The sequence below is a fragment of the Agelaius phoeniceus genome, chromosome 23 (genome assembly GCF_051311805.1).
Source record: "Agelaius phoeniceus isolate bAgePho1 chromosome 23, bAgePho1.hap1, whole genome shotgun sequence".
In the NCBI taxonomy this organism is placed as follows: domain Eukaryota; kingdom Metazoa; phylum Chordata; class Aves; order Passeriformes; family Icteridae; genus Agelaius; species Agelaius phoeniceus.
In genome coordinates this window covers 4,561,278-4,589,129 of record NC_135287.1, presented here as the reverse complement: position 1 = coordinate 4,589,129, position 27,852 = coordinate 4,561,278, and the positions used below count along the sequence as shown (strand labels likewise).

At 45.8% G+C, this 27,852-nt stretch overlaps 2 long non-coding RNA genes across 2 annotated transcripts; both read right to left on the bottom strand.

Moving 5' to 3' along the window:
• Positions 1-1,723: 1,723 nt before the first annotated feature.
• Positions 1,724-21,450, bottom strand: LOC143695630 (uncharacterized). Its single transcript, XR_013185024.1, has 3 exons — positions 21,190-21,450; positions 11,708-11,755; positions 1,724-2,054 (listed from the first exon to the last, which is right to left on the bottom strand). It is a non-coding gene; the product is annotated as an uncharacterized LOC143695630 (long non-coding RNA).
• A 1,335-nt stretch (positions 21,451-22,785) lies between these two features.
• Positions 22,786-27,852, bottom strand: LOC143695631 (uncharacterized). Its single transcript, XR_013185025.1, has 3 exons — positions 27,723-27,852; positions 27,416-27,514; positions 22,786-23,749 (listed from the first exon to the last, which is right to left on the bottom strand). It is a non-coding gene; the product is annotated as an uncharacterized LOC143695631 (long non-coding RNA).

Genomic DNA, 27,852 nt, shown 5'->3' with positions numbered 1-27,852 from the left:
TCTATCACACACACCCTGCAGGACCTCACTCTGTGAGACACAGATCGAGCTTGTCCTTGATTCCCTGCTCTCCCTGCTTCCCCCCAGGGCCCACAAGTCACAGCTCCTTCGCCATCCTCCTCTCCTCAGCCTCCTCTATTTATCCTTGGCTCTGGGGCTGCTTTTCCATCAGGACTCTGAGCCAGAGGGGCAGGATTTCAGTGAGCTCTGTGAGACAGAAGTGGCTGCCCCTGCCAGCAGCCTGCCCTGCCTGGGAGCATTCCCAGAGCATTCCCAGAGCATTCCCAGGGCATTCCCAGGGCATTCCAGAGCATTCCCAGAGCATTCCAGGGCATTCCCAGAGCATTCTCAGAGCATTCTCAGGGCATTCCCAGAGCATTCCAGGGCATTCCCGAGCATTCCCAGGGCATTCCCAGAGCATTCCCAGAGCATTCCCAGGGCATTCCCAGGGCATTCCAGAGCATTCCCAGGGCATTCCCAGGGCATTCCCAGAGCATTCCCAGGGCATTCCAGGGCATTCCAGGGCATTCCAGAGCATTCCCAGAGCATTCCAGGGCATTCCCAGGGCATTTCCAGGGCATTCCAGGGCATTCCTGAGCATTCACAGGGCATTCCCTGGGCATTCCCAGAGCATTCCCAGAGCATTCCAGGGCATTCCCAGGGCATTCCCAGAGCATTCCCAGAGCATTCCCAGGGCATTCCCAGGGCATTCCCACGGCATTCCCAGGGCATTCCAGGTCATTCCCAGGGCATTCCAGAGCATTCCCAGAGCATTCCCAGAGCATTCCCAGAGCATTCCCGAGCATTCCAGGTCATTCCCAGGGCATTCCAGAGCATTCCCAGAGCATTCCCAGGGCATTCCCAGGGCATTCCAGGGCATTCCAGGGCATTCCAGAGCATTCCCACAGCATTCCCAGAGCATTCCCAGGGCATTCCCAGGGCATTCCCACGGCATTCCAGGGCATTCCAGGGCATTCCAGAGCATTCCCAGAGCATTCCCAGGGCATTCCCAGGGCATTCCAGGGCATTCCAGGGCATTCCTGAGCATTCCCAGGGCATTCCAGGGCATTCCCAGAGCATTCCCAGAGCATTCCCAGGGCATTCCAGAGCCAGGGAAATGCTCTCTGAGATGAGGAGCAGCCTCACCCAGGCAGAGCTGCGCATGCACAGGGGCCTGGCAGGGTCAGGGATTCCTTGGAGCAGCAGCCACGCTCTGGAGGCTGAAATTTCCCCTCTCTGTGTGCATGAGCAGAGAGCACATTCCTGCTCAGAGCACATTCCTGCACAGAGCACATTCCTGCACAGAGCACATTCCTGCACCTTGCTGGCACGTTGTGGGCAGAAATTCAACCAACAATTTATTTATTTTTTTACCCCCCCAAGACCTTTAACCCAGGCTATATTTAGAGGGGTGTGACTGTATACATCCTGGAAATTCTAAGCCCTGGTGTGGCTCCAGGTGCTTTTGGGCATTGATTTCTGGGAGTGGATGCCAAGAAAATGAGGCACAGAGGGAAGCCTTTGTGTGCTGCTCCAGCCATCCCAGCCTAATGAGGTGGCACTTTCAGATTTGCTTTTAGGCCTCTCCTCAGCTCGCTCACCTCAGCCCTGGATGGAACCCATTAGTGTGTCAGGTTGCCACACATATTCATTGACATCTGCTCATTTAATTTGGGGATTCTCACTGCTTGTAAAACACACAAGTGCATCAATTATTTCAGCTCTGGGTGAGGATTGTGTTTTTGTGGAGGAAAGCTTGTTCAGCAAATGTTGCTGTCTTACCTTGGCTGCTGCTTTTCCTTGAACATGAATAAAGGAAATAAAGCTGAATCTGCTCCCAGCTGTCTAAACATGGACATAAATCATCCTCACATCCCTCAAAAGACCAGGAGACTTTGCAATGGAGATTTTTGGTCTGATGTCCATTATTGCTTTGCACAATCAAGTTCCCCACTGTGAAACAGAAACTTTTGGGGATTTTGGCTGTGTTTTGCACCCTCCATCTGGGGTTCCCAGCTTTGTCCTCCTTGTAGCACACTGTCAGCCTCTTTCACCTAAAATAGCAAACATATTTGTAATAAATTAGACGCCACAGAAGAGAAGGAGGAAGGAGGAGGAGGAGGAAGGAGGAAACAGTTTTTCAGCTTAAATACAACAGAATTGAAAGGTCTTTTGTTTTCTGTCAGTGAAGAACATCTCCCTGGTCATACTCAAAGCTGCTGTATAAAACAGCCAAAGCTACCCAGAGCTTTGAATCTGTCAAATCTCACTTTCTTTCCCCAAAACACCAATTTTCCAAAAGGGATTCCTTGCTGACACTTTGGTGTCTAAGCAGGCACCTCCCCCTGGCTGGGTGTTCTGCCACAGCTTGTTTATTTTAGTGCTTTCCACAATGTTGGTGAGAGGGAAATGGAGATAGAAAAAAGTTTCCAAGGGTGACCTTGCAAATAAGACTGGAGAGTTTAGAGAAATAGAACCATGTAGAAGATGAACTGTAGTGGAATGGAATGGAATGGAAGGGAATGGAATGGAATAGAATAGAATAGAATAGAATAGAATAGAATAGAATAGAAACAGAATGGAATAGAATGGAATGGAATAGAATAGGATGGAAGAGGTACTGTAGAATAAAAGATGTACTGTAGTAAGTCCCACGAGGGGTAATTTTAGAAGATTGGCTTTAAGGCATTTACAGAATAGTGTAGCAAAAGCTGATAGGCTGAGAAACACTTACAGTGTAATTAAAACACAATATTGTATATTATAATTAGTTGGTTTGGAAATATTGGAAACAGTTGCTTTCTGATTGTGATGGAGTGAATTATAAAATCTGTATTGCCTCACCCTTCTCATGAGACGAAAAATGGAATAAAAAATTTTAAATCTTTATTTAAAAATCTCTCAATGCCCCACGTTGGGGTCAGAAAAGGACCTAATCCGGCAGTGTGTGATGCTGGAGAGCATCATACATTATTGTATGTTATAATTAGAAAGTAGTTGATTTCTGATTGTGATGAAGTGAATTATAACATCTGCATTACCTCACCCTCCTCATGACACTGAAAATTGAATAAAAATTTTTAGATTTTTATTTAAAAATCTCTCAGTGCCCCACATCGGGGTCAGAAAAGCACCTAATCTGGCAGTGTGTGATGCTGGAGAGCATCATACATCATCCGTATTGTCTCATCCTTCTCATGACACTGAAAATGGAATAAAAATTTTTAAATTTTTATTTAAAAATCCTTCAATGCCCCACGTCGGGGTCAGAAAAGGACCCAGTCCGGCGGTGTGTGATGCTGGAGAGCAGCGCTCCGCATTCCCGGCAGATAGCGCTGTGCCCCCGGGGCCGGACACAGCCCAGGCTGTCCCTGCCTCCTCCCGCGGGCCCCGTGCTCATCACTCACCTCAGAGAGTCCCCAGCACACACTGAAACTTCATAAACCTCCGGCTAAATGCGCCCCGCAGGCTTTTTAAATCCCAGGATTTAGTGAGTGAGATCCTCAGCTGGAAATCACTTCTCTGGGAAAACTCTGAGGCGTCTGCATCACACCTTTTCCCCAGCTACTGTGAAGTGCTACAGAAATACATCATTTTTAAAAAAAACCAACCAAATTGAGGGTGCAAATCTACATTAAAGTGTCACACGGCACCTAATCAGCTGCAGTAATTAATACGTGGCGAGCAAATGCAAATTTTCCCCTTTCAGGCCAGAGATTTGAGCCTCTTGGTTTAGCAAAGCCAAGAAATGTCTGCGACAGAGCAGCTCTGACACATCCTAAAAGCATCTGGCCATAAAGGACTTGAGTGATGCATCATCATCATCATCATCATCATCATCTCTGAGCAACCTCCAGGATTGCATTTCCACGGCACAATAAGAGCAGGAGGGATGCAGAAATTCCTCTCCAGCTGAACCCTGGCATCCAATACCAGCCCTGCCCCTCTCCACGTGCTTGCCTTGCTCCTGGCTCCTCCTCTGCCTCCTGCAGGAATGGTTTTCTCGGGAATAACTCAAATCCTCCAGCAGAGCATCCCCAGAGCAGAGGCAGCTCACGGGAGCCAGGGAATTCTCTGCAGGTCGCCGAGCGTTGGGAAGGATGGAAGTTTGACAGGAAAGTCTCACAGATCTGTGTGCTGGGCAGAAAGGTTTTTGAATGTGGAGTCTGATGAAGGAATAGAGATGGAAGCAAGTTTTGATAGAGAAGAAAAGAATTGCTGAGCCAGTCTCACTGGCTAACCAAGGAGGCAAAGGGTGTGTGAGTTAGAAGGGGTTTTTATGGCTTAGAGCAAAGGATAAACCCACCCCAAAAAAGAAGATATTTTTACCAAGCAGAAGAGAGCACAGGCAAACAAGGCAGCAAAGCTGCAAATAGAAGAAAGGTCTCAGAATTTTCCACTGCAAGAAAACTGAAAAACAACTCCTAGCTTCAACTGTAATGTACTAACTTTTAGTGATTGGAGAACAGTAACATGAATATGGTAATTACAGTAGTTATGATGGGCTATAGATAATAGTTAAGGTATAGATTGGTTCTACTGTATTAAGATGCTCAGCAAAGAAAAGTATAAAATGCAATGTAACCAAAAGAAAAGGATATAATGCACTGTAACCAAAAGAAAAGGATAGAATGCATTGTAACCAAAACCAAAGGGCTCCAGGCCTGCCTGCAGCTGGAGCTGACAGCTGTGGGCACAGGCTCTGTCACCCACAGCCCTGGACTGCTGTAACCTCTTGGATGGAATAAACTGCATTTTGGATACAATAAACTGCATTTTGGAGAGCAGCCTGGAGTCCTGCATCTCTCATTTCGGCTCTTACAACCAAGGCTGCTGCTTCAAGGGCAGCTGGAACCAGGGCAGCAGCTCCAGCTGCTCTTTAGGCCAGGACTAAAGATTGGTGCCAGCTGCCAGCGATGTGTGAGGGATGAATGAAGGGATCCAGGAGCATTCCTGGCCCTCATGGTGCTGTGATTGCCTGCCCTGCCCCAAAATTAACAGCACCAAAAGTGCCTTTTTGGGTGGGACTTTGGAAAAACAGAGTTTTCTTCTGGTGCTGGAGGTGCTCCAGGACGAAGGGATGCTGTGAGGGTCAGTCCTGATCACCCTCACACACAGAGAAATGCAGAATATCAGCACCATGCTCTCAGAAGGATTTTATTATGAGAAAAAATTCCTACTAATGGGGCAAAAAAGGGTTTTGTTTTTGCTGTCCTGAGAGAACAGTGGAATTTTATCTGCTTCTTTCCTATTTTCTTTATCCTAATGCATCCATTTGAATCTTAAAGGTCTCTTCCAACCTAGCAATTCTTTGATTCTGTAAATTATCAAAATGGAAACCATTTGGGCTCTAATCTCTTTTTCTTCCTTATTTGTTTTATTCAAATTATTTCCCTATTTCCTTCTTTCTGTAGGGAGCCACATTGATGGTGTCAGAGCACAATGAAATCTATTCACGCTGATAAAAGCTTTTACATCACAGTGGGTGACTTGGGAGCATCCTGGGCCACAAAAACCCAGGGGAAGGAGGTGAAAGATCACGAGAAGGAGGTGAAAGATCACTGGTGTGACCCACTAAGCACAGCCATTCCCATTCCAATGGCACTACACACACAGCCCAGCAGTGTCACGGGTGAGATGGGGACAACACAAAGCTACACTCCATTTTCAGAAGGCTTCAAACCTGTTTTTATTACAGCATGGATGCTTTTTATACATTCTTACAAAATTCTTCAGTTTGCACTTTATTCATTGGTCATGAGACAAACAAAGTGCTCATGGAATAGAGAGTTGCAGGTTTCCCTTATTTCTCCTTCTTTCTTTCTTGGTTTCTGTGTCAACGACCTTGGTAGGAAATTCTTTCAGTGGTAAATGTGGATCCTCTTATCAAACTCCTCTCTGGCTCACAGAAGTCCCTGTGAAACCTCTTGCACACAGCAGGAGAGGAGTTATTGAATTCTGGCCATTCCTGCACTCAGGACGCTCACAGCCCCTCCACAGCACCCAATTCACCTTTCTTCACTCTGTGCAAACAATCCTCCATTACAAAGGTGTCTGGAAGAACAGTTTTCATTGGAAAACCCCATAAAATATAATGTTTTATGTTGTCAGGCTTTTCTGCACAGGGAGGCAGAGCCCAGAACCCTCAGGGCTGGTGAGAAAACCATGGGGGGGTTTTTTTGTCACTTTTTGTCATGAATCTGTCTGAGCAAAGCCTTTGGAATGGAGAGGAAACAAAACCCCTTTTTCTATGAAATACACCAAAGCCTTTTTTTATAAAATACATCAGCTTTATGCCAGGAATTTCATTCCAAAAAGAGCCCAGCAATGAACCATAAGGAGCGCCCAAAGAGGAGTGCTCAGCCAGCTGCACCGAGCGAGCTCTGTTTGCCTGGCAAGGATCAGGTTCTCATCCCCTGCATGGAGCCTCGTCCAGCTGCTCCACCACACAGGGCACCTCCCTGCCCCTGGACAAAAGCCCTTCCTCTTCCTCCTCCCTCCCATCCTGATGCAAATCAGACAAGGAATGGACACATCACTTTCCAAGAAACGAGGTGTTCTAAAAAAAGCCTTTTTCTTCCGCACCACAGGCATCGCCGCCCTTTCCCAGCACCTCAGGGCAACAGCTCACAAGTAAATATTTCTGTTTCTGTGAGAGCTCAGGCAATAAAGCACATTAGTGCACGCTCTGAAGGCACAAGGATGGAGCCATTTCTGAGGCAGCAGCAATAAAAACTTCACACATCCTCCAGAAAAGCTGGAAGCTCATCTCAATTTACAGAGGAATGTGCTTCCTCTAAAATGCCAGAGAGCTCCTCAGCTGGAATAAGGAGTATTAAGTATTAAGAGTATTAAGGATGATTTTCCTTTCCCAGCTACTCTGGGGTCTATAAATATTGAATTTGAGCTGTAAAGACCATGCAGACAAGGAGGGTCAATGCTGCCCCTCCTTCTGGATGGCTGCACATCCATCCATAAACAATAAAATCCTTGATCTCCTGAACCCACAGAGTGCCAAACCCTCCCTCCCAGGAAGGGTAAACCCGGGTGAGGTGATTTGCTCAAGGCCACACATTAAAGGCAGGGGTGAGGGCCCTGCACTTCCCGTTTCCTGCTGTAATGACCAGTTTATGGCCCTCCACCCCCACAGTGACCCCCATTCCTTCATTGCTGCCCCATGAGCACGCCAGGGCTGCTTTAGCAACGTCAGGCTTTCTGCTTCTCTCGTTCCTCTTGCTCAGCAAAACCTCCTCACCTCATTTCCCTTTCTAGGCAGAGCTTTATGGGCTCTTCCCCACCTGGTGACAGCCTCCCGGGGCAGACAGGAGCCAGCACAGAGCAAGGAGCATTTCAGTGCTTTAGAGTACTGAAAACTTTTGTGTTTTCAGCTTCAGAGAGTCTTTGACCCACTGGGTGCCAGCACTAAAATCAGCTTTCCTTTGGCAGCATGTTTCATTGTGTTTTTTGCCCTCTTCCCACACATTTTTCCTTCTCGAGTCTTCAAATCACCTGCATTTCATGATGTGCAAGTTGTTAAATATGCAAATAGCCACAATTCTCTATAAGCTGGCTCCATGACCTGCTAATTTAGTGTTTTCCAGCTCATCAGGCAGCTTGAAAGACCTCCCATGACTGAGACTCAGCACGGGATGGAGCAAGGCTGACCCCAAATCTGGGAATGGAGCAAGGCTGACCCCAAATCTGGGAATCCATGGCAGGACTCTGAGCACAGGATGAGGATTCTCAGGGAGATCTGGGAATCCATGGCATGATTCCAATGATAGGCTGAGGTTTTTCAGGGAGATTTGGGAATCCATGGCATGATCCCAAACACAGGCTGAGGTTTTCCAGATCTGGGAATCCATGGCATGATTCCAAGCACAGGATGAGGTTTTTCAGTAAATCTGGGAATCATGGCATGATCCCAAACACAGGCTGAGGTTTTTCAGAAGATCTGGGAATCATGGCATGATCCCAAGCACCAGCTGAGGTTTTTCAGTAAATCTGGGAATCATGGCATGATCCCAAGCACAGGCTGAGGTTTTTCAGGAAGACCTGCTGCAGTCAGGAGCATTTCCAGCAGAATATAGATCCTCCTGTGAGTTATTTTAGTCTCAAAGCCAAAATGCTGCCTCAGGAGCTGCTTCCTTGTCCTGTCCTGGTTTTGCTCCAAGTATTGACATTGCCACCAAAGGGCTCTGCTCACTCTGGCAGTGGCAGCATTTCCTGATCCCATGGAAACTCTGTCCCAGAAATTAAAACTTGGAAGGGTCCAACCCAAACCCCAGCCCTGCCTGGCCCAGCAGATCTCAGACTGAGATGGAAATGCAGAATAACATTGCTAGCTCACAATTCCTTATCTCCAGCTGTTTTAGAGCTAATTAAAAACCACTTTCTTCTAAAAAAAAATAATTTATGCTGATCCCTTCGATGTAATTATTAAGAATTTGAAAAGCATAATTCAGTTTCAATTCCTCCAACTCATATTTCATGGGGTGGCTCTACACGCCTGAAAAATCTCCCTGAACACCAAAATGCAAATTCCTTTCAGCTCCAAACGACAGTGCCACCAGATTGGATGTGCCAAACTGCATCCAAGAGCTGGGAGGAAATTTCAGAAGGGAAAAACAGGAGGGAGAGATGTGATTAAAGCAGGCTGTGGGAGAAGACAGAATTCCAGCTCAGGAGGCTGGAACAGCAGACCCCAACATCACCTGGGCAGCAAGAAAAGCTTCCTGGGACAGGAGGTGTTTGGCTGCCTCTAATGAGGTCAGGCCAGCCTTGGCTTCCACTGGAATTTCCTCCTGCAAGGCCAACAGAGCTCCCCAGCCCTTGCCTGGAGGTTCTGGTTTGGGAGCTGTAGGAAGTGGGGAGGAAGCAGCATTCCCACCCATCACCAGCTGCTGGCAATGCTGTTTGTGAGGAGGCAGCTGGAAAACAGCCCTGGAAGAGGGCACAGAGAGGAGCAGCAGGGCAGAGAGGGCACAAACCCCACTGCCAGCCAGGGCTGCACACACACAGATCCTGCTCCAGCGGGGATGTTCAACATTTCCCCTCAGTTTCTGCAGGGAAATCGATAATTTGCTTTTTTTCCCCAGCAAATGGGGGGATGTTCAACATTTTCAGTGGGGGTGTTCAACATTTTCTCTCAATTTCTGCAGAGAAACTGATAATTTGCTTTTTCTTCCAGCAAATTCTCCAGATACCCCCAAATCCAAGCCACTCTCACACCCCTGCTGAGCTGCTCATTTTCCCCACTCCCATTCCTCCCTCAGTGCTTGCAGGCAGGGTTTTTCCCAAGTCTTGAATTTGCAATCCACACCTTTATCCTTGGGGTTTAACAACCTGCACAGCCCAAGGTTCTGCTCGGAGTCAGCGGGAGACAAATGAGTCTAATGGGAATGATGCCTGTGGGTGTGACAGGATTTATGGCAGTGGGACAGTGACCAGACCATGGAGCACATCCCCACAGGGCCACAGGAGATCCCTGCAGGCAGCAGAGCATTCCCAGGGGGCCAAACACCTCAGGACTGAGATGAATTTCCAGGAAGGAGGGAGGCAAGGCACAGAGAAGCAAAGAATCAGGCATGGAATTCAAAAACGAGGAGGCGGCAGCGTGGTCTGTGCCATGCCCTGACCTGCTCCAGGTTGCAGAAGCTGCTGGAATCAAGACCCAAAGAAGCCCAAATTTCATCTTTCCCCAGAAAACAGGCTCAGAACAAGCTGTGGCACACATTTTAAGCAGCAAGGGAGTCCTGAATGAGGATTGTTCACTGCCCTGGGCTCCAGTGCAGACGCTGGCAGCCCTGGCGGGCCCTGGGGAAGGGATGAGGCCATTCCCAGACAGGCACGGACTGGGAGGCCAAGTTTTGTGTTTATTGACTTATAAAGCAAGAACTGAAAGTAGGTCAGAAGGCAGGACACCCCAAAGGTGGAGAGAGCCATCCTGCAGTGCCTCCTTCCAGGAAGGCTCTGCCTGATGGCTCTGCTGGATGGTTCTGCATGAGCAGAGCTGGATTTCAATGAAAAACCAGAAATTGTTTGAGCCCCAGGCTGCAGTGATCTCTCCCAGGCGATTCAGCACTCAGGAAAAAAGGGGAAGATTTTCACACCCCACTTCCTGGGGGCCCCAAACAGAGGCATGGAACCAACCCTGCATCAAAACTGCACCAAAAACCAACCCCATGTGCAGCAAAGCAGAGATTATAGCAGCAGATCCAGTCAGCACTCACAGCTTTAAGCTATTCTTCCTGAGTGTCCTACATAACAAACCCAAACAAATTAAGGAATGAGTAATGAGTAGGTAGGAGGTGGCAAGGCTTGTTTTGGTTCAGGAAAGGATTCCCATCCCTTGCTTGGAATCTAAATTAGATTCAATTTAGATTAGAGTGAGGCAAGGCCAAATTCCCCTGATGAATGACTTGCTGCAGTAAATCGCTCAGATTTTGCAGCCATTCTTCAACAAATATTGTTTTTCTTTTTTTCTTCCTCTCCTTTTGTTTCTGACCCTGCCAGCCTCGTGCCATGGCCCTGTTCCCCTGGGTTGGGATATCCCTTTTTATCTCCCTCAGAAAGGGAAGAAATAATTTGTTGTCTGCTAGGGAGAGAAGGTGTTCTTGGTCTGATAAGTGGATTATCTCCCCAAACAAGCTCTGTAATGCAACAAACCCCACACACTCACAAAACCAAAGGAATCCATCACAACCAGGGATGTGACATCCACAAGTGAAAGCTCCCTCTCCTGCACAGCACACCCAGTGCCACAGCCAGGCTTTTGCCAGAGCAAAAATCCAGGGAAAATGCACAAAATTAAATCCATATCCAGGCTTGCTGTGGCTGCAAATTTGTCTCTGAACCCACAGCAGTATTTGTAGGGTCACAGCACCTGCATGTGATTCCTCTTCCAGCTAAAAGTCTTAGCAGTCTAGTGAAAATTGAAAAAATTTAACTCTTTAAAATTGAAAAAGAGAAATTAAGTCAGGAGTGAAGCATGAGAGCACCCCAAAAAAAGGTGGGAATTGTGGAAATGGAGTCATTGACCCCCCAGAACTGGGCCCTGCTCAGCCTTTTTCCATTTGCTGCAGCCCAAGCCTGGGATTTTCACCTTGCTGACAGCCACAGATTATCCCTGGAGATGTCAGTGATATCAGCTACGAGATCCAGCCCCTCTCAGGAGGAGCCAGCCAGGTGTAGCAACTTAAAATAGAAACTGGACTGAAACTCTGCAGCCTCTGAGTCACTCCCAGAGGAAGGCAGGCAGGTGTCAATCACCTGCTGATCCAGAGCCCTGGACTGACAGACCTCCAAGGGCCGCCTGGTGCTGCAGGAAAGGGACTCAGCAATCAAAAATAGAAAAAAAAATATTAAAAAAATTAAAAAGGGTGTCCAGGAACTGGTGTTCAGCTCCTTCTCCATGGCTGGGGGGTTTGGGTGGACCCAAAGGCTGCTGCTGTCAGGTTCTGGGGAGCTGGGGAGCTCCTGGTCCTAATTGGAACCCACAATCAAGTGCCTGAGGTAGCTGAGATGGTTTGGCATAAGGCAGGGACCTCTCCAGGGATAATCTCTCTCTGATGGAACAAAATGAAGCTGCTCTATTTCACTGGCCCAGCTTCCCTTGGAACCACCCTAATTTCTGCTTCTTCCTCAGAGAAGCCAATTTCACACAGGGCAGCTGCAGAAACACAGAGTTTTCATTTTTAGTGCTTACCTTGTGCTTAAACATGCTCCCTTAGGCAGAACCAGCCCATTCATCATCCTGATGAGAAGAAATACCCAGAATTACTTCTCAGAGTACAAGACAATTCCCACAGGACTGGTAATTTATTAAACCTGATTTTCTTTATGATGCAATTTTCCTTTTCTGAACTTTTCAAAACTCTTTTGCCACCATGTTCCAGCCTTAGTTTCCTGCTAGCATTGCACATAGTTCCTCCTTTCTGCTGGCTGGTTTCACATGGTGGTAAAATTATTCTCATTTTGTAGTATCACTTCAGTAGCTGAATAAAATCCTTCAGGGTGATACTGCGAGACAGCAATATCTGAATGCAATGCTGATTTTGTGCAGTAACCTAACAAAACCAGACATTGTTCCAAGGAGCTGTTCTCTTGAATGGACGCCCAGAAGCTTCTGAAATTATTAATCTTAAAACACATTATGTTAAAGAGTAATCTGCTTCCAAATGATGCAGCAGCCTAAACTCCTACATGTTGGTGAGCCAGTGCCAAGCAGGGTAAATTTTCAGGGTTCTGCAACAGCTAAATTGAAAGTATTATTCTGTGCACATGAAATATCAAAGTATCCGACTTCCCATCCAAGGAGGAGAACACTACCTCATGTATTTTAATTTGCTGTGATTACAGTTTTCATAGGAGAAAGGAATAATGATAATAATACAAATTTTGGATATGTTTTAGTCTTCCCACTGCACTCTCTGTGCTGTTCTGCAATTTCAAACAATCCCAAGGAGCTAAGGATGGGGTTTATTATTCCTGAGGAGTGCATGGTTCATGTCCAGTAAATCCCTGGGTCAGTGACTGAGCTGTGCATGTCCCCAAAATTAAATGGATGTTGGCACCAAGGGTGAAAACTCAAACACTGCAACCCTCATGGCACAAGAGCTCACAGGAATTAAGCAAATTTGAATTTTCTGTGATTACAGTTTTCATAGGAGAGAGGAATAACAATAATAATAATCCACATTTTGGATCTTTTTTAGTCATCCCACTGCACTCTCTGTGCAATTTCAAACAATCCCAAGGAGCTGGAGATTGTTGCTGAGAGGCTCATGGTTCATATCCAATAAATCCCTGGGTCAGTGACTGAGCTGTGCACGTCCCCAGATTAAATGGATGGTGGCACCAAGGGTGAGAACTCCAACGCTGCCACCCTCATGGCACAAGATCCCACATGAATTAACCACTGTTTCCATGGCTTTTAGGGCACGCTGTGAATCAGGATCCCAGAGTGCTGCACATTCCTCCCCTCGGAGTTTTGGGAGCTCAGCTGCCTTTGAGGGGATGAGCCCGTCCACACAGACCCTGCTGTCACACCTTTGATCCAACCCCACATTTCCCACTCACCCCAAACGCCTGCCTGCCTCATCAGCAGAGAGGGCAGGCTCCAGAGGCGGGCTGGGAGCCAGCCTGTTCATCGTCTGCATTTCAGCACTGCTTTCAGATGTGCAGAGTGCTCTGCAAACAGCAATTCATGCCGGGAGGCAGCGGGGCTGATTAACCCCTGCATGGCTGCATGGGACCCTGCTGCTCCCAGATCCCCAAAGAGCTGCAGCTCCATCCCTGACCTGTGACTGATCAACCCCTGCACGGGACCCTGCTGCTCCCAGACCCCCAAAGAGCTGCAGCTCCATCTCTGCCCTTGATTGATTAACCCCTGCACGGGACCCTGCTGCTCCCAGACCCCCAAAGAGCTGCAGCTCCATCCCTGACCTGTGATTGATTAACCCTGGCATGGCTGCAGCTCCATCCCTGCCCTGTGATTGATTAACCCTGGCATGGCTGCAGCTCCATCCCTGCCCTGTGATTGATTAACCCTGGCATGGCTGCAGCTCCATCCCTGCCCTGTGATTGATTAACCCTGGCATGGCTGCAGCTCCGTCCCTGACCTGTGATTGATCAACCCCTGGCATGGCTGCAGCTCCATCCCTGCCCTGTGACTGATCAACCCCTGCACGGGACCCTGCTGCTCCCAGACCCCCAAAGAGCTGCAGCTCCATCCCTGACCTGTGATTGATCAGCCCCTGCATGGGACCCTGCTGCTCCCAGATCCCCGAGCAGCTGCAGCTCCATCCCTGCCCTGTGGCTGATCAACCCCTGCATGGCTGCAGCTCCATCCCTGCCCTGTGACTGATTAACCCTGCACGGCTGCTGGGACCCTGCTGCTTCCAGATCCCCAAAGAGCTGCAGCTCCATCCCTGCCCTGTGACTGATTAACCCTGCACGGCTGCTGGGACCCTGCTGCTTCCAGATCCCCAAAGAGCTGCAGCTCTATCCCTGCCCTGTGACTGATTAACCCCTGCATGGCTGCAGCTCCATCCCTGCCATGTGACTGATCAACCCCAGCACGGGACCCTGCTGCTCCCAGATCCCCAAAGAGCTGCAGCTCCATCCCTGCCCTGTGCCCCCCAGCACCCTCACACTGCCTGGGAAGGGTCTGCAGGCACAGCCTCGCAATAATCATCCAAAATTGGCACCCAAAATTCATCCAGGTTGCACCCAGATGCTGTGTGGAGCTCTGCAGGACAGGCTGCCAAGCAGCAAGGAAACACAAAGCTCATTTGACAGGATAACTCAGTTATCTCCTGCTTTTTCCATATTTTCCCAGGGTTATCAAGAACATAAACATCTTTTGCACCTCACAGTCCTTGGCCTTATTAAGCTCCGAGCATCTCCTGCAGTTTGGTTCTCTTTTGACTCCTCTCTTCCACCTCCAATGCCATAAATAAATATCAAGAACATAAATATCTTTTGCACCTCACAGTCCTTGGCCTTATTAAGCTCCGAGCATCTCCTGTAATTTGGTTCTCTTTTGACTCCTCTCTTCCACCTCCAAAGCCATGGAGCAGTTTGTCCCAGGGGAGGAGCAGCCTCCTGCACACTGGGAACCACTCAGGTCAGACCCAGCACCAAAAGGACTCTGTTTGTTTTCCCTCTTGTCAAAAGAGAGCAGATTTAGATTGGATATTCAGAAGAAATTCCTCCCTGTGAGGGTGGTGTGGCTGCCCCATCCCTGGAAGTGTCCAAGGCCAGGCTGGAGCAGCCTGGGATAGAGGAAGGGGGTGGGATGAGATTATTTTTAAGGTCCCTTTCATCCCAAACCAGCCTGGGATTCTATTTTGGCTCCCAGCTCCCCGCAGAGTCACTTACTCATCACAAAACTTCGGATTTGGTGACACACAGGGAGCCTTTCATTCATCCTTAGCTCTTCTACAAATCATCTCACCCCAGATAAACTCAAAATATTTGACTCCTGGAGCAAAACTTGATGGGATTTGCCAGATCCTCTTCCAGTAAAAGGCAGCATTAACTGCAAGTGTTCCTGCAGCAAAGCAGTGTGACCAGCACAAGCTCATTCCCAGATAAATATGTTCCCAGGAAGGCCAAGGAGCACTCCTGCTCCTGTCTGAGGCTGACTCAGACACGTCTCAACACAAAAACCAAATCAAAGCTCATTTCAATATTTAAATTGTGTCATCTGGGCTCATCCCTATGCATTTGCTCCTCAGGACAGGATTTGTCTGCCTGCCCTGAGAGCAGCTCTTTCTGTTCCATGGTGAAAATATTCGGCCTTCCAGAGGCAGAGGAGGATTTTCCCTGTGAATTTCTGCCTCTCATGGCAGCAGCCCTTTCTCCACATCCTCGTTTCAGCTTTAGCTGCCGATCTCCCACCCCAGAGTGGCACCTCTGGACGCCCTGGCAGCCCCTCCACGGCTCTGACAAACATGAAACAAGTTTTTCTTGACCCCAAGTATTTTCTGCAGCAGGCCAAGGGCAAGTGCAGGCAGGATTTCACACTGGGCTGTGCAACAAACCCATGTGATCCTCCAGTTCCACGGGGAAAATGCTGCTTGCAGGCTCACACCACAGCCCAGTTGTGCAACACCTTGAACTCTATCAAGGCCATTTTCTCTGACCCCGGGAGCCTTCTCTGAATTTTGCTCAAGAGCACAAACGTGACCATTGCAGTGGCAATGGAATTTCTAGGGGAGAGGATTTCTAGAGGGTGGAATTTCAGGAGGAAACACAAATGAAAAATAAAATGCAGATGGTCTGAAATACCTTCTCAGAAGGTATGAGAGAATGTTTTCCTTCATTTCCTTGGAAGCAGCCAACAGAATTCCACTGTGATGATAATGCATGGGAATGAGAAAAATGAAATAAAAAATAGGAAAACCAGAAAGAAAATAGAAAATAGGAAATAGAAATAGAGAAAATAGAAAATAAAAAATAGAAAATAGAATATAGGAAATAGGAAATAGAGAAAATAGGAAATAGAGAAAATAGAAAATTCTATCCTCTAATTTCTAGAGGATAGGATGTCTAGAGGGTGGAATTTCAGGAGGAAATACAAACGAAAAATAAAATGCAGATGGTCTGAAATACCTTCTCAGAAGGTATGAGGAAAGTGAGACAATGTTTTCCTTCCTTTCCTTGGAAGCAGCCAACAGAATTCCACTGTGATGATAATGCATGGGAATGAGAAAAATAAAGTAAAAAAAAAAGAAAATAGGGAAGAAAATAGAAAATAGAAATAGAGAAGATAGAAAATAGGAAATAGGAAATAGGAAATCAAAACAGAGAAAATAGAAAATAGAAATAGAGAAAATATATAATATAAAAATAAAGTAAACATAAAATATAAAATAAAAATAAAATAAACCCCATAAAATATATAACATAAATATAGAAATATAAAATATATAATATAAAATATAAAATAAACACAAAAGATCAAATAAATATAAAATATAAAATATAAAATATAAAATATAAAATATAAAATATAAAATATAAAATTGAAAATAGAAAATAGAAAATAGAAAATAGAAAATAGAAAATAGAAAATAGAAAATAGAAAATTGAAAATAGAAAATAGAAAATTCTATTTTCTATTTCAAATATAAAATATAAAATAGAAAATATAGAAAAATAGGAAAGAAAAGGGGGAAGCAGCCTTTTCTTGAAATGTTTCCACAGATGCCTTCTATGCTCCCTGCTCTGGGAGCAGCTCCACAGAATCCACACAACCTTCCTGGGAATGCAAGCCCACAAAAGCAGCTTGAAACCACTCACTCCTCAAGGTGCCTCACTTCCTGCTCAACTCCTGGCATTTTCCCTTTGCTTCCTCCTGCCGTCCTGGCAGTGCCAGGGCTGTGCCAGCCTGGCAGCCCCTGCAGGCCCTGACTAAAGCCCTGCCTGGCTCTGCCAGCTGCTGTTGCAAGCTGTGAGCCAGGATTTTGGCATTCCCAGCTGAAACCCCGGCGCCTGTGGCCTGACAAAGTGACAAGTGCAGCAGGGTGACACGGCAGGACGTGGAAGGGGACGGGGCTGGGGTGACCCACATCCAACTGAGTCAGGTTTAATCCCTTTCCAGGTCACGCAGCTGGTAAACATCTGGCTGTGGCACCTCAGCCACCTTCCAGAGGGAATGATCCTGCCAGGCTTGTCCTGCTCCAGCAGCTGGCAATTGTTTGTGCACTGGCATTGCTGCACTGACCTGCTTTCCATCCCAAAATCACCCACAAAAAGCCACAAAACTGAGATTCTATAGCAAATCTTTGCTTGGTTTGGTTCAATTGGTTTTGGAAATTGTTTGTGCAGTGGCATTGGTGCACTGACCTGCTTTCCATCCCCAAAACACCCACAAAAAGCCACAAAACTGAGATTTTATAGCAAATCCTTGCTTGGTTTGCTTCAATTGGTTTTGGCAATTGTTTGTGCAGTGGCATTGGTGCACTGACCTGCTTTCCATCCCCAAAACGCCCACAAAAAGCCACAGAACTGAGATTTTATAGCAAATCTTTGCTTGGTTTGGTTCAATTGGTTTTGGAAATTGTTTGTGCAATTATATTGCTGCACTGATTTGCTTTTCATACAAAAACACCTCAAAAAAGCCACAGAACTGAGATTTCCTAAGCAAATCTTTGCCAAGTAATGCTTGGTTTGGTTAAATTGTTTTTGGAAATTGTGCAGCCACATTGCTGCACTGGCCTGTTTTCCATACTAAAAACAACCCTAAAAAGCCACAGATCTGAGATTTCATAGCAAATCTTTGCCAAGTAATGCTTGGTTTGGTTCAGTTGGTTTTGGAAATTGTTTGTGCAGTTATGTTGCTGCACTGATTTGCTTTTCATATTAAAACACCCCAAAAAAGCCACAGAACTGAGATTTTATAGTAAATCTTTGCCAAATAATGTTTAGTTTGGTTCAATTGGTTTTGGAAATTGTTTGTGCAGTCACATTGCTGTACTGATTTGCTTTTCATACAAAAACACCCCAGAAAAGCCACAGAACAGAGATTTTAAAGCAAATCTTTGCCAAACAATGCTCACTTTGGTTCCACATGAAATCAGGAAGCAATTCTTGCCCACTCAAAGTGATTTTTTTTTGGTGAAAGATGGATGTGGCTCTTCCCAAGTCTGGATATGGACAATTGGCTGACCACCATCCGTGGTTTTCAGGGAGCACCAGGGGCTGGGAGCAGCCTGGGCAGGGGAGGTGTCCCTGCACATGGCAGGGAGGGGATGGGACGAGCTTTGAGGTCCCTTTGACCCCGAGGATTCCAGGGCTCCGTGGTGCTGGCACGGTTCAGGACACATCACACATACCAGGGCTTTTACGAGCCCGGCCACTTCCTCCCCTGCCTTTGCAGAGGTGCTTTGGGGTCAACACACCCCTGGAAAAAACCCCATTTTGTCTTCCTGTGTTCCAGCTTCAGCTGCACGGGAGGCCAAGCTCACATCCTTGTTTTTACCATCCCATTTTCCTGATTGCATCCCAAAAAATTCCTGGCTGTGCCAATTTCCAGGCTGTGATGCCTGTCAGGAATGAGGCAGGGTGTGCTCTGGAGCAGCAGATTCTGACTGCAAACCACAGTGGGTTCCTCACCCTGCACATCAGGTAATATTTTAGAAGGAAAAAAAAAATTAAATATTTATTAATACATTATATATAATTATATACATTATATATTATTAAACAAATTAAATTAAATATTTATAATCTATTATATAAAAATATATTATATACGATACATAATATATAATATATAATATACTATACATAATATATAATATATAATATATAATATATAATATATAATATATAATATATAATATATAATATATAATATATAATATATAATATATAATATATTGTATATTGTATATTGTATATTATATTATGCATTATATACTATATATTACTGTATACATATTATATATTATATGTATTTTATATAAAATATATTATATATAATTTATATATATACATATACATACATATATATATATAATATATATATAATATATAAAATATATATATATATATATATATATATATATATATATATATATATATATATATATATAATTTTTTTTTTAACCTGAGAATGACCAAAGCATCAAGGCAGCAGCTGTTTGAAAAACTGGAATTTACAAATTCCTAAAAATCATGAAATGTTTGGAGTATCACCATGTTTAAGGAAAGAAGTTCTGTAATTTTGCACCAATTTCCAGTCCTGGCTGCTCCTGACAGCTCCAGGAAGTTACAAGGAGGAAAATCAATTTTCTTTACTGTTTTTTAAAGCAGTATGAATCCAGTAATGGTTGGTATTTAGGAGCATGAGGAAGCAGGAAGATAAAATATTAAGAAGAGTAAAATAGTCCTGGATGCTGTGACTCGCTTGTGATTTGTTTTTCTTCCTCACAAATAGAAAACATCGACAGAAAATTGATTCTCAGTGAGATTCCCCGTAAGAAGAAATGTGCAAATTCTGATTTTTGAACTCTCTATTCTGAATTTTGACCTCTCTTTGGGCAGGCAGCAGCCAGCTCAGCACACGCTGATCTATAAATTAAAGACAGCCACGACTTTTTGATGGCCCACACGAAAAGTTTAAAATGAGCAGCATTCAACATCAAAAAAGTGGAAATTTGCTGTAGAAACCCAAAAACCCTCAGCAAACAAGGTGAAAGATGAGTCAGTGTCCCCAGGATTCACCAGGGGATGGGAAGAAATGAAGGCAACGTGGAAATACATGGAGATGAAATGATGAATTCCACCTGCGCCGTCTCTTTGTGGTGTTCAGAACCCAGCTCAGCTTCGAGAGGTAAAACTCAAATCCTTCTGGAAAACCCAAACCTTGCCCTGGAATGGCCTCAGGCTGAGGTGGCTGTGCCAGGTCTGCAGGGACACCGAGTCATGGTGGCATTTGTAACAAGGTTAGAGCAGAGTTCAGCATTTACAATGCCAGCCTCAAAGCTGGCAATGAAACCCTTTGCTCCTCAGCGTTTCCTACTCATCTTTGGTTAACAAGAATGGAGAAATTAGGAGGGGAAAAACGCAGAGAAATTCAGGTTTCCATGAACACCGTGTAAAATTCCCCCTGTCAGGAGGTGAATGCTCAGACAAGGAGTGGTTTACAGCCAATACCCAAATTACCACTGTCCAAATACCACTTAAGCTTTGGCTTAATTTGGCTCCTGGGAGGTTTTTACAGGTGCTTGGCTCATTACTTGTGGCATCTGAATTACGGTTGAACATCTTTGGGTTAAATTAAGGAGAAAAACGGGGAAGATTTAGCACTTGGTACTTAGAGGGAAGGGGAAACCCAGGGAAAGGGCAGAACTCTTCTCCTGGGTAGTGGATGGACCCAGAATAAATTCTCAGCCCCTTCCACTTGTCTGACTCTGGAGAGTTCAGGGTCAGTTTTACCCTTAGCTTCGAGGGAAGGAAAACAAACAAACAAAGCCCAAATAAACCAAACAAATCCTTTTTTTGTAGAATCACAGGACCCCAGCATGGTTTGGGTTGGAAGGAACCTTAAATCCCATCCAGTGCCACCCCTGCCATGGCAGGGACACCTTCCCAGGGTGCTCCAAAACCCATCCAGCCTGGCCTTGGACACTTCCAGGGATCCAGGGCCAGCCACAGCTTCTCTGTGTCACCCTCCCAGGGAAGAATTTCTTCCCAATATCCCATCTAAACCTTCTCTCTTTCAGTTTGAAGCCACTCCCCCTTGTCCTGTCACCCCAGACCATTGCAGGAATTCTCTCGCTGGTTTACTTCATGCACAGGAAGGTCACAATGAGGTCACCCCGTGTCTCTTCTGCAGAAAAAAGCTGAATAATCCTCAATTTCTCATCGGCTTGGAGCCTCCTCTGGCCTCGCTGCCACAGCTCCACGTCCCTGCCGTGCTGGGGTGGCACTGCGGGAAAGGTGACAGGGACGTGCAGGGACACCGAGGCAGATTCGGGCTCATTTTGGGGGAATTTGGGGAATTTTTCAGGAATTAGCGAAGGAACTGCTGAGCGCAGAGAGCCGTGCGCCCTCTCCCGGCCGGCCCGGGAAGTGCAGCCAGCGCGCTCCACCCCGGAGAAAAGCAAATTAAAGAAAATTTAAACAATTTTTGCAAATTTAAGCAAACTTTAGCAAAGGCTGGCATCGATTTACCTCCCTCTCTGCGGCTTCAGGTCCTTCCACCGCTCATGATCGTCCTGCTTCATCCAAGACATGTAAAGAACACAGCAAACCTCATCAGGCAGAGGCAGTGCATTCTCCTTCCCCCAAAATGCTTTGCAAACATTCACACTTTTACTTCGAAACCTGAAAGGATTTGACAATCTGAGCACTGGGATCAGGCCCTACGAGTTAAGGAATGTGGCCCCCCTGTGCTAAATAAGATCCAAACATTCTCCTGGCTGTCTTTCTTCACATAGGATCCAAATAGGTTTTAATTCAGGTGAATAAACGTGAGACATAATAACCCAGAAGGGCCACATTATTTTTCTGGGCTGATCTTTAGGAACCAGCACAACGCTCACTCATTCTCCCCCCTCATCTGTGACTGTTGTGACACACCAGGAGCACACGTGACAATCCCAGCCCTCAGGTATGTTCCTCTCAGGACATGCCACGTCTTGCAGGGTACAGAGCAGGATTTGGTTTTGGAGCAGCTCTTGCCTGGAAATTCAGCCTGGGTTCACATCTGGGCTCTGTTCCCAGGGCCTTTTCAGCACAACCAAGTGACAAAACACAAATTCTGTCGTGACAAGTGACCCCAGCTAACAAGGAGGATTCCAGCTGTCCAACCACCTCCTGTTGGCTCATGAAAAACAAGAGATTTGTCTTTTTTACGGTGCTCCTCATCCTTGCTTTGTAACTGGCCAAAAAACACAAAACCCTTCAGCTGACAGACTTAATGGAATTTTGGCCACAGAAGTTTAACTTCAAATTTGCCCTTTGCACTTGGCAGCTCCTCACAGGTGGTTTGCCAGCAGCAAATCCTCTGTCGATCCCGAGCCACAGAAGGGCCCACAGAGACTTTCCCAGCTCAGCTCCTTGGCCTCAGAGCACATCCCTCAGCAGGCAGACGTGTCAGGACAAATACCCCGTGAGCAGCAGGGTTACCCGGTGCTTTGTTGCCAAACACTTCTCTCATTTGCATTTCTAACGTTCCTCCCCGGGCAGAAGCCATCATGGTTTATAGAAGGCAAATGCAAAAAGTACCCAAATGACCCAGATAAACGTCCTGAATCACAAACCATTGCTAAAAAGCACACGGTGGTTGCTTTCATGGATCTGTGAATTGTGGGATGCACATCCCTGTTCTCCATCCAGGACTGGGTTAGAGATCTCAGTGCCCACTTCAAACCTGCAAAAGGGTGAAATGTGCTGGGTTTCACAGTTTGCAGCCCACTGCTTTTACCCACAGCCCTGATGGCGTGTGAGCACATCCCTGGAAGGCATTTCCCCATCTCCAAGGCCACTTCCCATCTCAAATCCCCCAAACTCCAGGCTGAGCTGTCCAGCTGGATGTCAAATATTCTCACATTTCCTCTCCATCACCCTGCTCTGGCTGTGTCCCAGAACAGAGGGGAGGATCTCAGTGCTGGGTATCACACAACACAGGTTCCCTGCATACAGCCAGCTCACCCCTGCTTTGCTCACAGTGCTGTGAAAAACGCCAATCACTTGTTTTTAAAATTCTAAAAGTTTAATAGTAATAAAATGGTTATAAAAATAGTAATACAATTAGAGTAATAATAATTTGAACAAAACAGAATTAGGACAATATGAGACAATAAAGACAAAGGGTTATGGACAGTCTGGGTACCTTTTCTGGGCAGCATGAGCCTGAAAAAGGACCCACGTTAACAGAGGATTAACCCTTAAAAGCAGCAGCCTGTTGCATATTCATACATCTCATCCATGATGCATAAATTCCATTCAAACACAGGATTCTGGCTGGGCAGTGTCAGCTTCTTCCTCTGATTCCTGACAGAGCCATTGAGGTGGGAAGAAGTTCGTTTCTCCTGATATGGAGCAATAAATTCTTTTTCTCTGAAAAATTCAAGTGTCCTGTGGCTGCTATCTCGCTGTGAGTCCTTTCTTTAAAAAAAGTATCCTACATGGCATCATTTCTATTTTAACATTTTTTATAACCTAAAACTATATTGAACACACTACTTAAGAGCATTAATACAGCATCGCTTTCTAACACAACACATATAATATTCATTTGAATATTTGCGAAAAGCCAATCATAAAATACATGCATTTTTCACATTGGGAAACCTCCAGCACTCTCAGAGGTAGGGAAAGGTTGATATTCCAGGCCAAAACCCAGCTCTGAGTACATCAAGGAGCAGAAACTGAACACGAAACCTTTCCAGACCCACTCCTGCACCTTGCGCAACGTCCCAGGGTCAAAGAACGCCGTGGAAAAAGAGCAACACACACAAACTGTGGAGTGGGAGCACCTTGAGGAGGTCTGGTACTCCAATTCCCGTGAACTTGATCTGAATATAAATTTTTCCTGCTTTGTTGAGGTGATCGATGATGTCCTGTGGACTTTCCCCTCCGCTAACAGCTTCTGTCTGTGGTTTGATAAAGGTGATTGATTATCTCCAGCCACACGTCATATGCCTGACCACAGCTTGAGTCATCCTCTGGTGGCACCACACGGTATCTCCAGTGGATTTAAAGTTTATGGATTACATAGAATTCAAGACTATAACAGCAAAGATAAAAGGTTATCATATTAGAGACCAAATGCTGTTGATCAGCACTTTTAGATGTTCAATTCTCTGGTGGCACCACACGGTATCTCCAATGGATTTAAAGGTTATGGATTGCATAGAATTCAAGACTATAGCAGCAAAGAGTAAAGGTTATAATACTAAAAACCAAATTCTGTCGATCAGCACATTTAGATGGATGACAGCAAAGTTTTCCCCAAATAATGTTAAACTACAGATGACCATTCCCCGTGTTCCACTCAGCTTTTCATCAGTTCAGCCTCAGAGGTGAAGAAGCAGCTTCACTCCCAAGTGATGAGACCAGCCAGGTCCCAGAAGTGTCACAAATGTCATTATCACTCCTACCTGGAAGCTGGTAATTGGTGCAAGACAAACCAAGAAGTGTTCAGGTAAGTGCCCTGCTGGCCAAGCACCAGGAAGTTCATTCACTTCTCCCAGCTCAGCATGAAGGTAGAAAACACACGAAATACAAGGCAAGGATTCAGAGTGAAGTCCAAGCTCTGAAGCTTCAAAGGGCACAGCTCCATTAAATCCCTGCAAATAAGGCAGGAATTCAACTTGGAGGGGCCTCGGGCAAAGAGAACATCACCTGTGCAGGTGAGACAGAATGTGCAGAGCCCTCCTCCAGCCCAGGATCCCCAGGGGAGCCTGGAGCTGGAAAGTCTCTGGAGGAAACTCCTTGCTTCCAGCAAGATGAATAATACACCTGTTCCCTACTTGTGAGCAAACACTACAGAGGAATAATTAGAACCTATCTGACCTGAAACCCACATGCCCATTACTGCGGTATTTTTCCACCTACTCCAGGTGAAACAGAAGATGGGCTGGACCTGGAAGGGGAGGGGTGGAGTGGCAGCCCAAGATGCTGATTTATAAAGCAGCAGCGAGCAGAGCTCTTTCTCCACAGCCTTGGGACAGGGAGCTGGTCCTGCCCGAAGGATGCCGAGGTGGGAGCAGCATTCCAGCTAACACCTGCTGGAACGGGAGAGGGACCCACCACCTCGGGGAGCTTCTGCACTCCAGGACTGCTCTGAGCCACCACAGACCCCAGCTGGGCTTGGGCTTTTCATCCAGAGGTTTTTGGCTTTTGATCCAGAGGCTTTGGCTTGGCTGCTTCCCTCCACCAGGAAAGGAGTAAACTCACCAAGATGGTCAAGGTGGGTACAATGCCCAAGGAACTGCCCCTTCTGCTTCTTCTTAAGTTTTATTTTGTGAATCTATACTATAAAATAGTATATATAACATATATAGTATATTATATATACTATATAATCTATACTAAGTGCAGGCTAAGTGAAAATTTTAATTAATACCAGACAGTAATAGTTTGCATTCTTGGGAAGAATTCTTGGATGGGCTGAGCCAAAAATCTGAGATTTTATGAAACTCTGAAGGTTAAAGGTTAAGACAGGTCATGCTTGCAAGTGAGCAATAGATTTTACTAACTTCACCAATTTTCTTTATTTTTCTCTTCCACCTGCTAAGTTTTCCCAGCAGAGAGCTGTTGCCTTTCCTGGTTTCTGTGCTCTATAGGGATTTGAAAAGCTGAACAGATTTTTTTGGGCTGGAGAGTTAAAGAGAGGAGGAGGAGGAGGAGGAGGAAGGTGAAGAGAAAAAATCCCAATAGATAAAACAGATTGTGAATCTTCAGCATGGCAGAAAAAAAGTCAGAACTTATAACAGGCATGCCCTGTCTCTGGGATGTACATCACCAAGCAAAACCAAGTGTTTAGGAATAATATTTCAGTCTTTAAAGTGCTCAAAGTGCTCAGCAGCTCTTTGCTTTCCCCTTCACCAAGAGACAACATCAAGATTTAAACACTCCTTTGGTTACAGGACAGCTCAGGATAAGATGCCAGTGATGAGCTCAGAATAGTATTAAATAACAAGACACCCCAATTATTATTGTTTTTTTCTTGCTGTTTCCATTATTTGAGCTTTCTTTATGTTCTGGAGAGCTCTCCCTTCATTGCTGTGAGAGCTCTCAGCAAGCCAAGCACTGGCAGAGCCCCTTTTGTCCCACCAGGGAACATCCAGGGGGCTCTCCTGAACTTCTGGGGTTTAATCCATAAGGAAACCTCTGGAATGGGGTCAGCAATGGCTCTCCCGAGGCCTGGCAGGTCATTTCCAGGATAATTTGGGAGCTGGAATGTTATCATTAATCAGTGGCACGGGAGGGAAGTTGCCCTGCACTGTGCAGAGTTAACCCAGGGTTTGGAAACAGCACAACTCCCGAGTTATCACTGAAAGCAAAACATTCCTGGGGTGCAGCAGCCTCCCTGGGTCAACAGCTGCCTGTGCCCAATATTCCACTGCCAAAAAGAAGCGAATTTTTGGCTGAATCCCTGCCAGGTCTGAGCTCTGTGAGGGCAGAAACAGAGCAGCTCCTCCTTGGCATTCTGTCCGGTGTTTGCCTCCATTCCTCACTTTGATTCAGTGCAAATATGTATTTCTAAGTGTTAATTGTAATTAAAATTTGAATCTTGAAGTTATGGATCTGAAAAGCTCCAGGAACAAGCAAGCTCTCAATGGATAATTTTCCCCTCCCCTTTCTTTTCATGAATATTTTGCTTTTCCACTGATCTCTTCTTGGAGCTCACAAATAAATGAATAATTTTCACTGCTGAGGTACTGAGCAGTATTTTCCTACACCTGTTTTAGATCATAAGCTGCAGGAAGTGTTGTACATTCCTAAAGCAATCCCTGTAATTTGCACCTGATAAAGTCCTGATCACAATCACAGTGACACAAACTGGATGGGCCTCTGGATAAGACAGGAAAAAACAGCTTAAGCAGCCAGAAGAAAGTGACAGTAGAATTCTGTAAGTTGTCTAAAAGAGCAGATCTGCAAAATTTTGACTTTTTTGTGGTTTTTTACAGAAAAGGTCTGATGTTTACTCCGTTGAGATTTATGGGACAAAAGATCTGCATAAAACAGAGATCGAAGATGAGGAGGAGAAGCACAAAGACCAAAAAGGCAACAAGAAGAAAAAGAAGGCAGAAGAGCTTAAGAAAGAACTGGACCTGGTGAGTGTTGCTGAGCCTCCATTACACATTCCATGAAATCCAGGGAGTGTCCTGCACTGAAAATCCTGGCACAGGGAAGGATTTGCTTCCTCACCCTCCTGGAGTGTGCCAGACAAACCCTGTGCAAGATTAATACCTAAAATGAGAGGATGATTCTGGTGCAATTAAGCCACCAATGGTACAGAACATTGTCTGCCCAAAAAGGAGCCATTCCCCAGATGGAATTACTGCCTTCAGTATTTCCTGACAGCTTGCACAGCCAGCCAGGAGGCAGAGGAGAGGCAGGACCGCGGCATTGTGCTCCAGAGATTGCAGAGCTGAGAGCATGTCTCAGCTTTAAACACAGGGGTTTTTACCCAAACCAACTGCTCTGGCCTTCCAGAAATCCGTGTTTTCCTCCTGGCTCTACACTGACCTGCTGGCTGCTCTTGGAAATGTTGCTTCCTCTCCACACATTCCAGTTTCCCAATCTGGAACATGAGGGTAATTGTGCTGACCTCTTTTTGGGATTGCTGTGAGAGCAGCTCAGAGGAGAGGCCATTTACAGGCTGGATGGCATTTAAAAGCTCAAAGAACACCAAAATAAGATATTGAATCCATGATTCTCTCACCCATTCACCCAGCACGTTTCCAAGATCTGCCCAGCAGCAGGTAAATATTTCTGTCTGCGTTGTCTTTGCCACCGGGGCTGTAACTCCACTCCCGTGTTTCTAAAGAGAAACCAAAGCACAGACAGGAGAATTGACTCACCCAAGTACCCATGAATCACTCTGAGAAAACAATTGGGAGATCTCTCAAATTCTTGGCTTCTAAATCCCAGTTCAGCACAAGATATAATTAGGCCAATGATACCACAGAGGTGTCACTGCAGGCCAAGGACAAGAGCTTTGAGATTTCCCTCTCCCACACCCTTTTTACCCGTGCTTAGAACCTGTTGTCTCTTTCCACCAGACTGAGAAGGATAATTCACATTCCCTACCCTGGCAATCAAGGGCAGAGGTTGCTGTCACACACGCTCTGAGCCCTGCAGCATGCAGACTGAAATGAT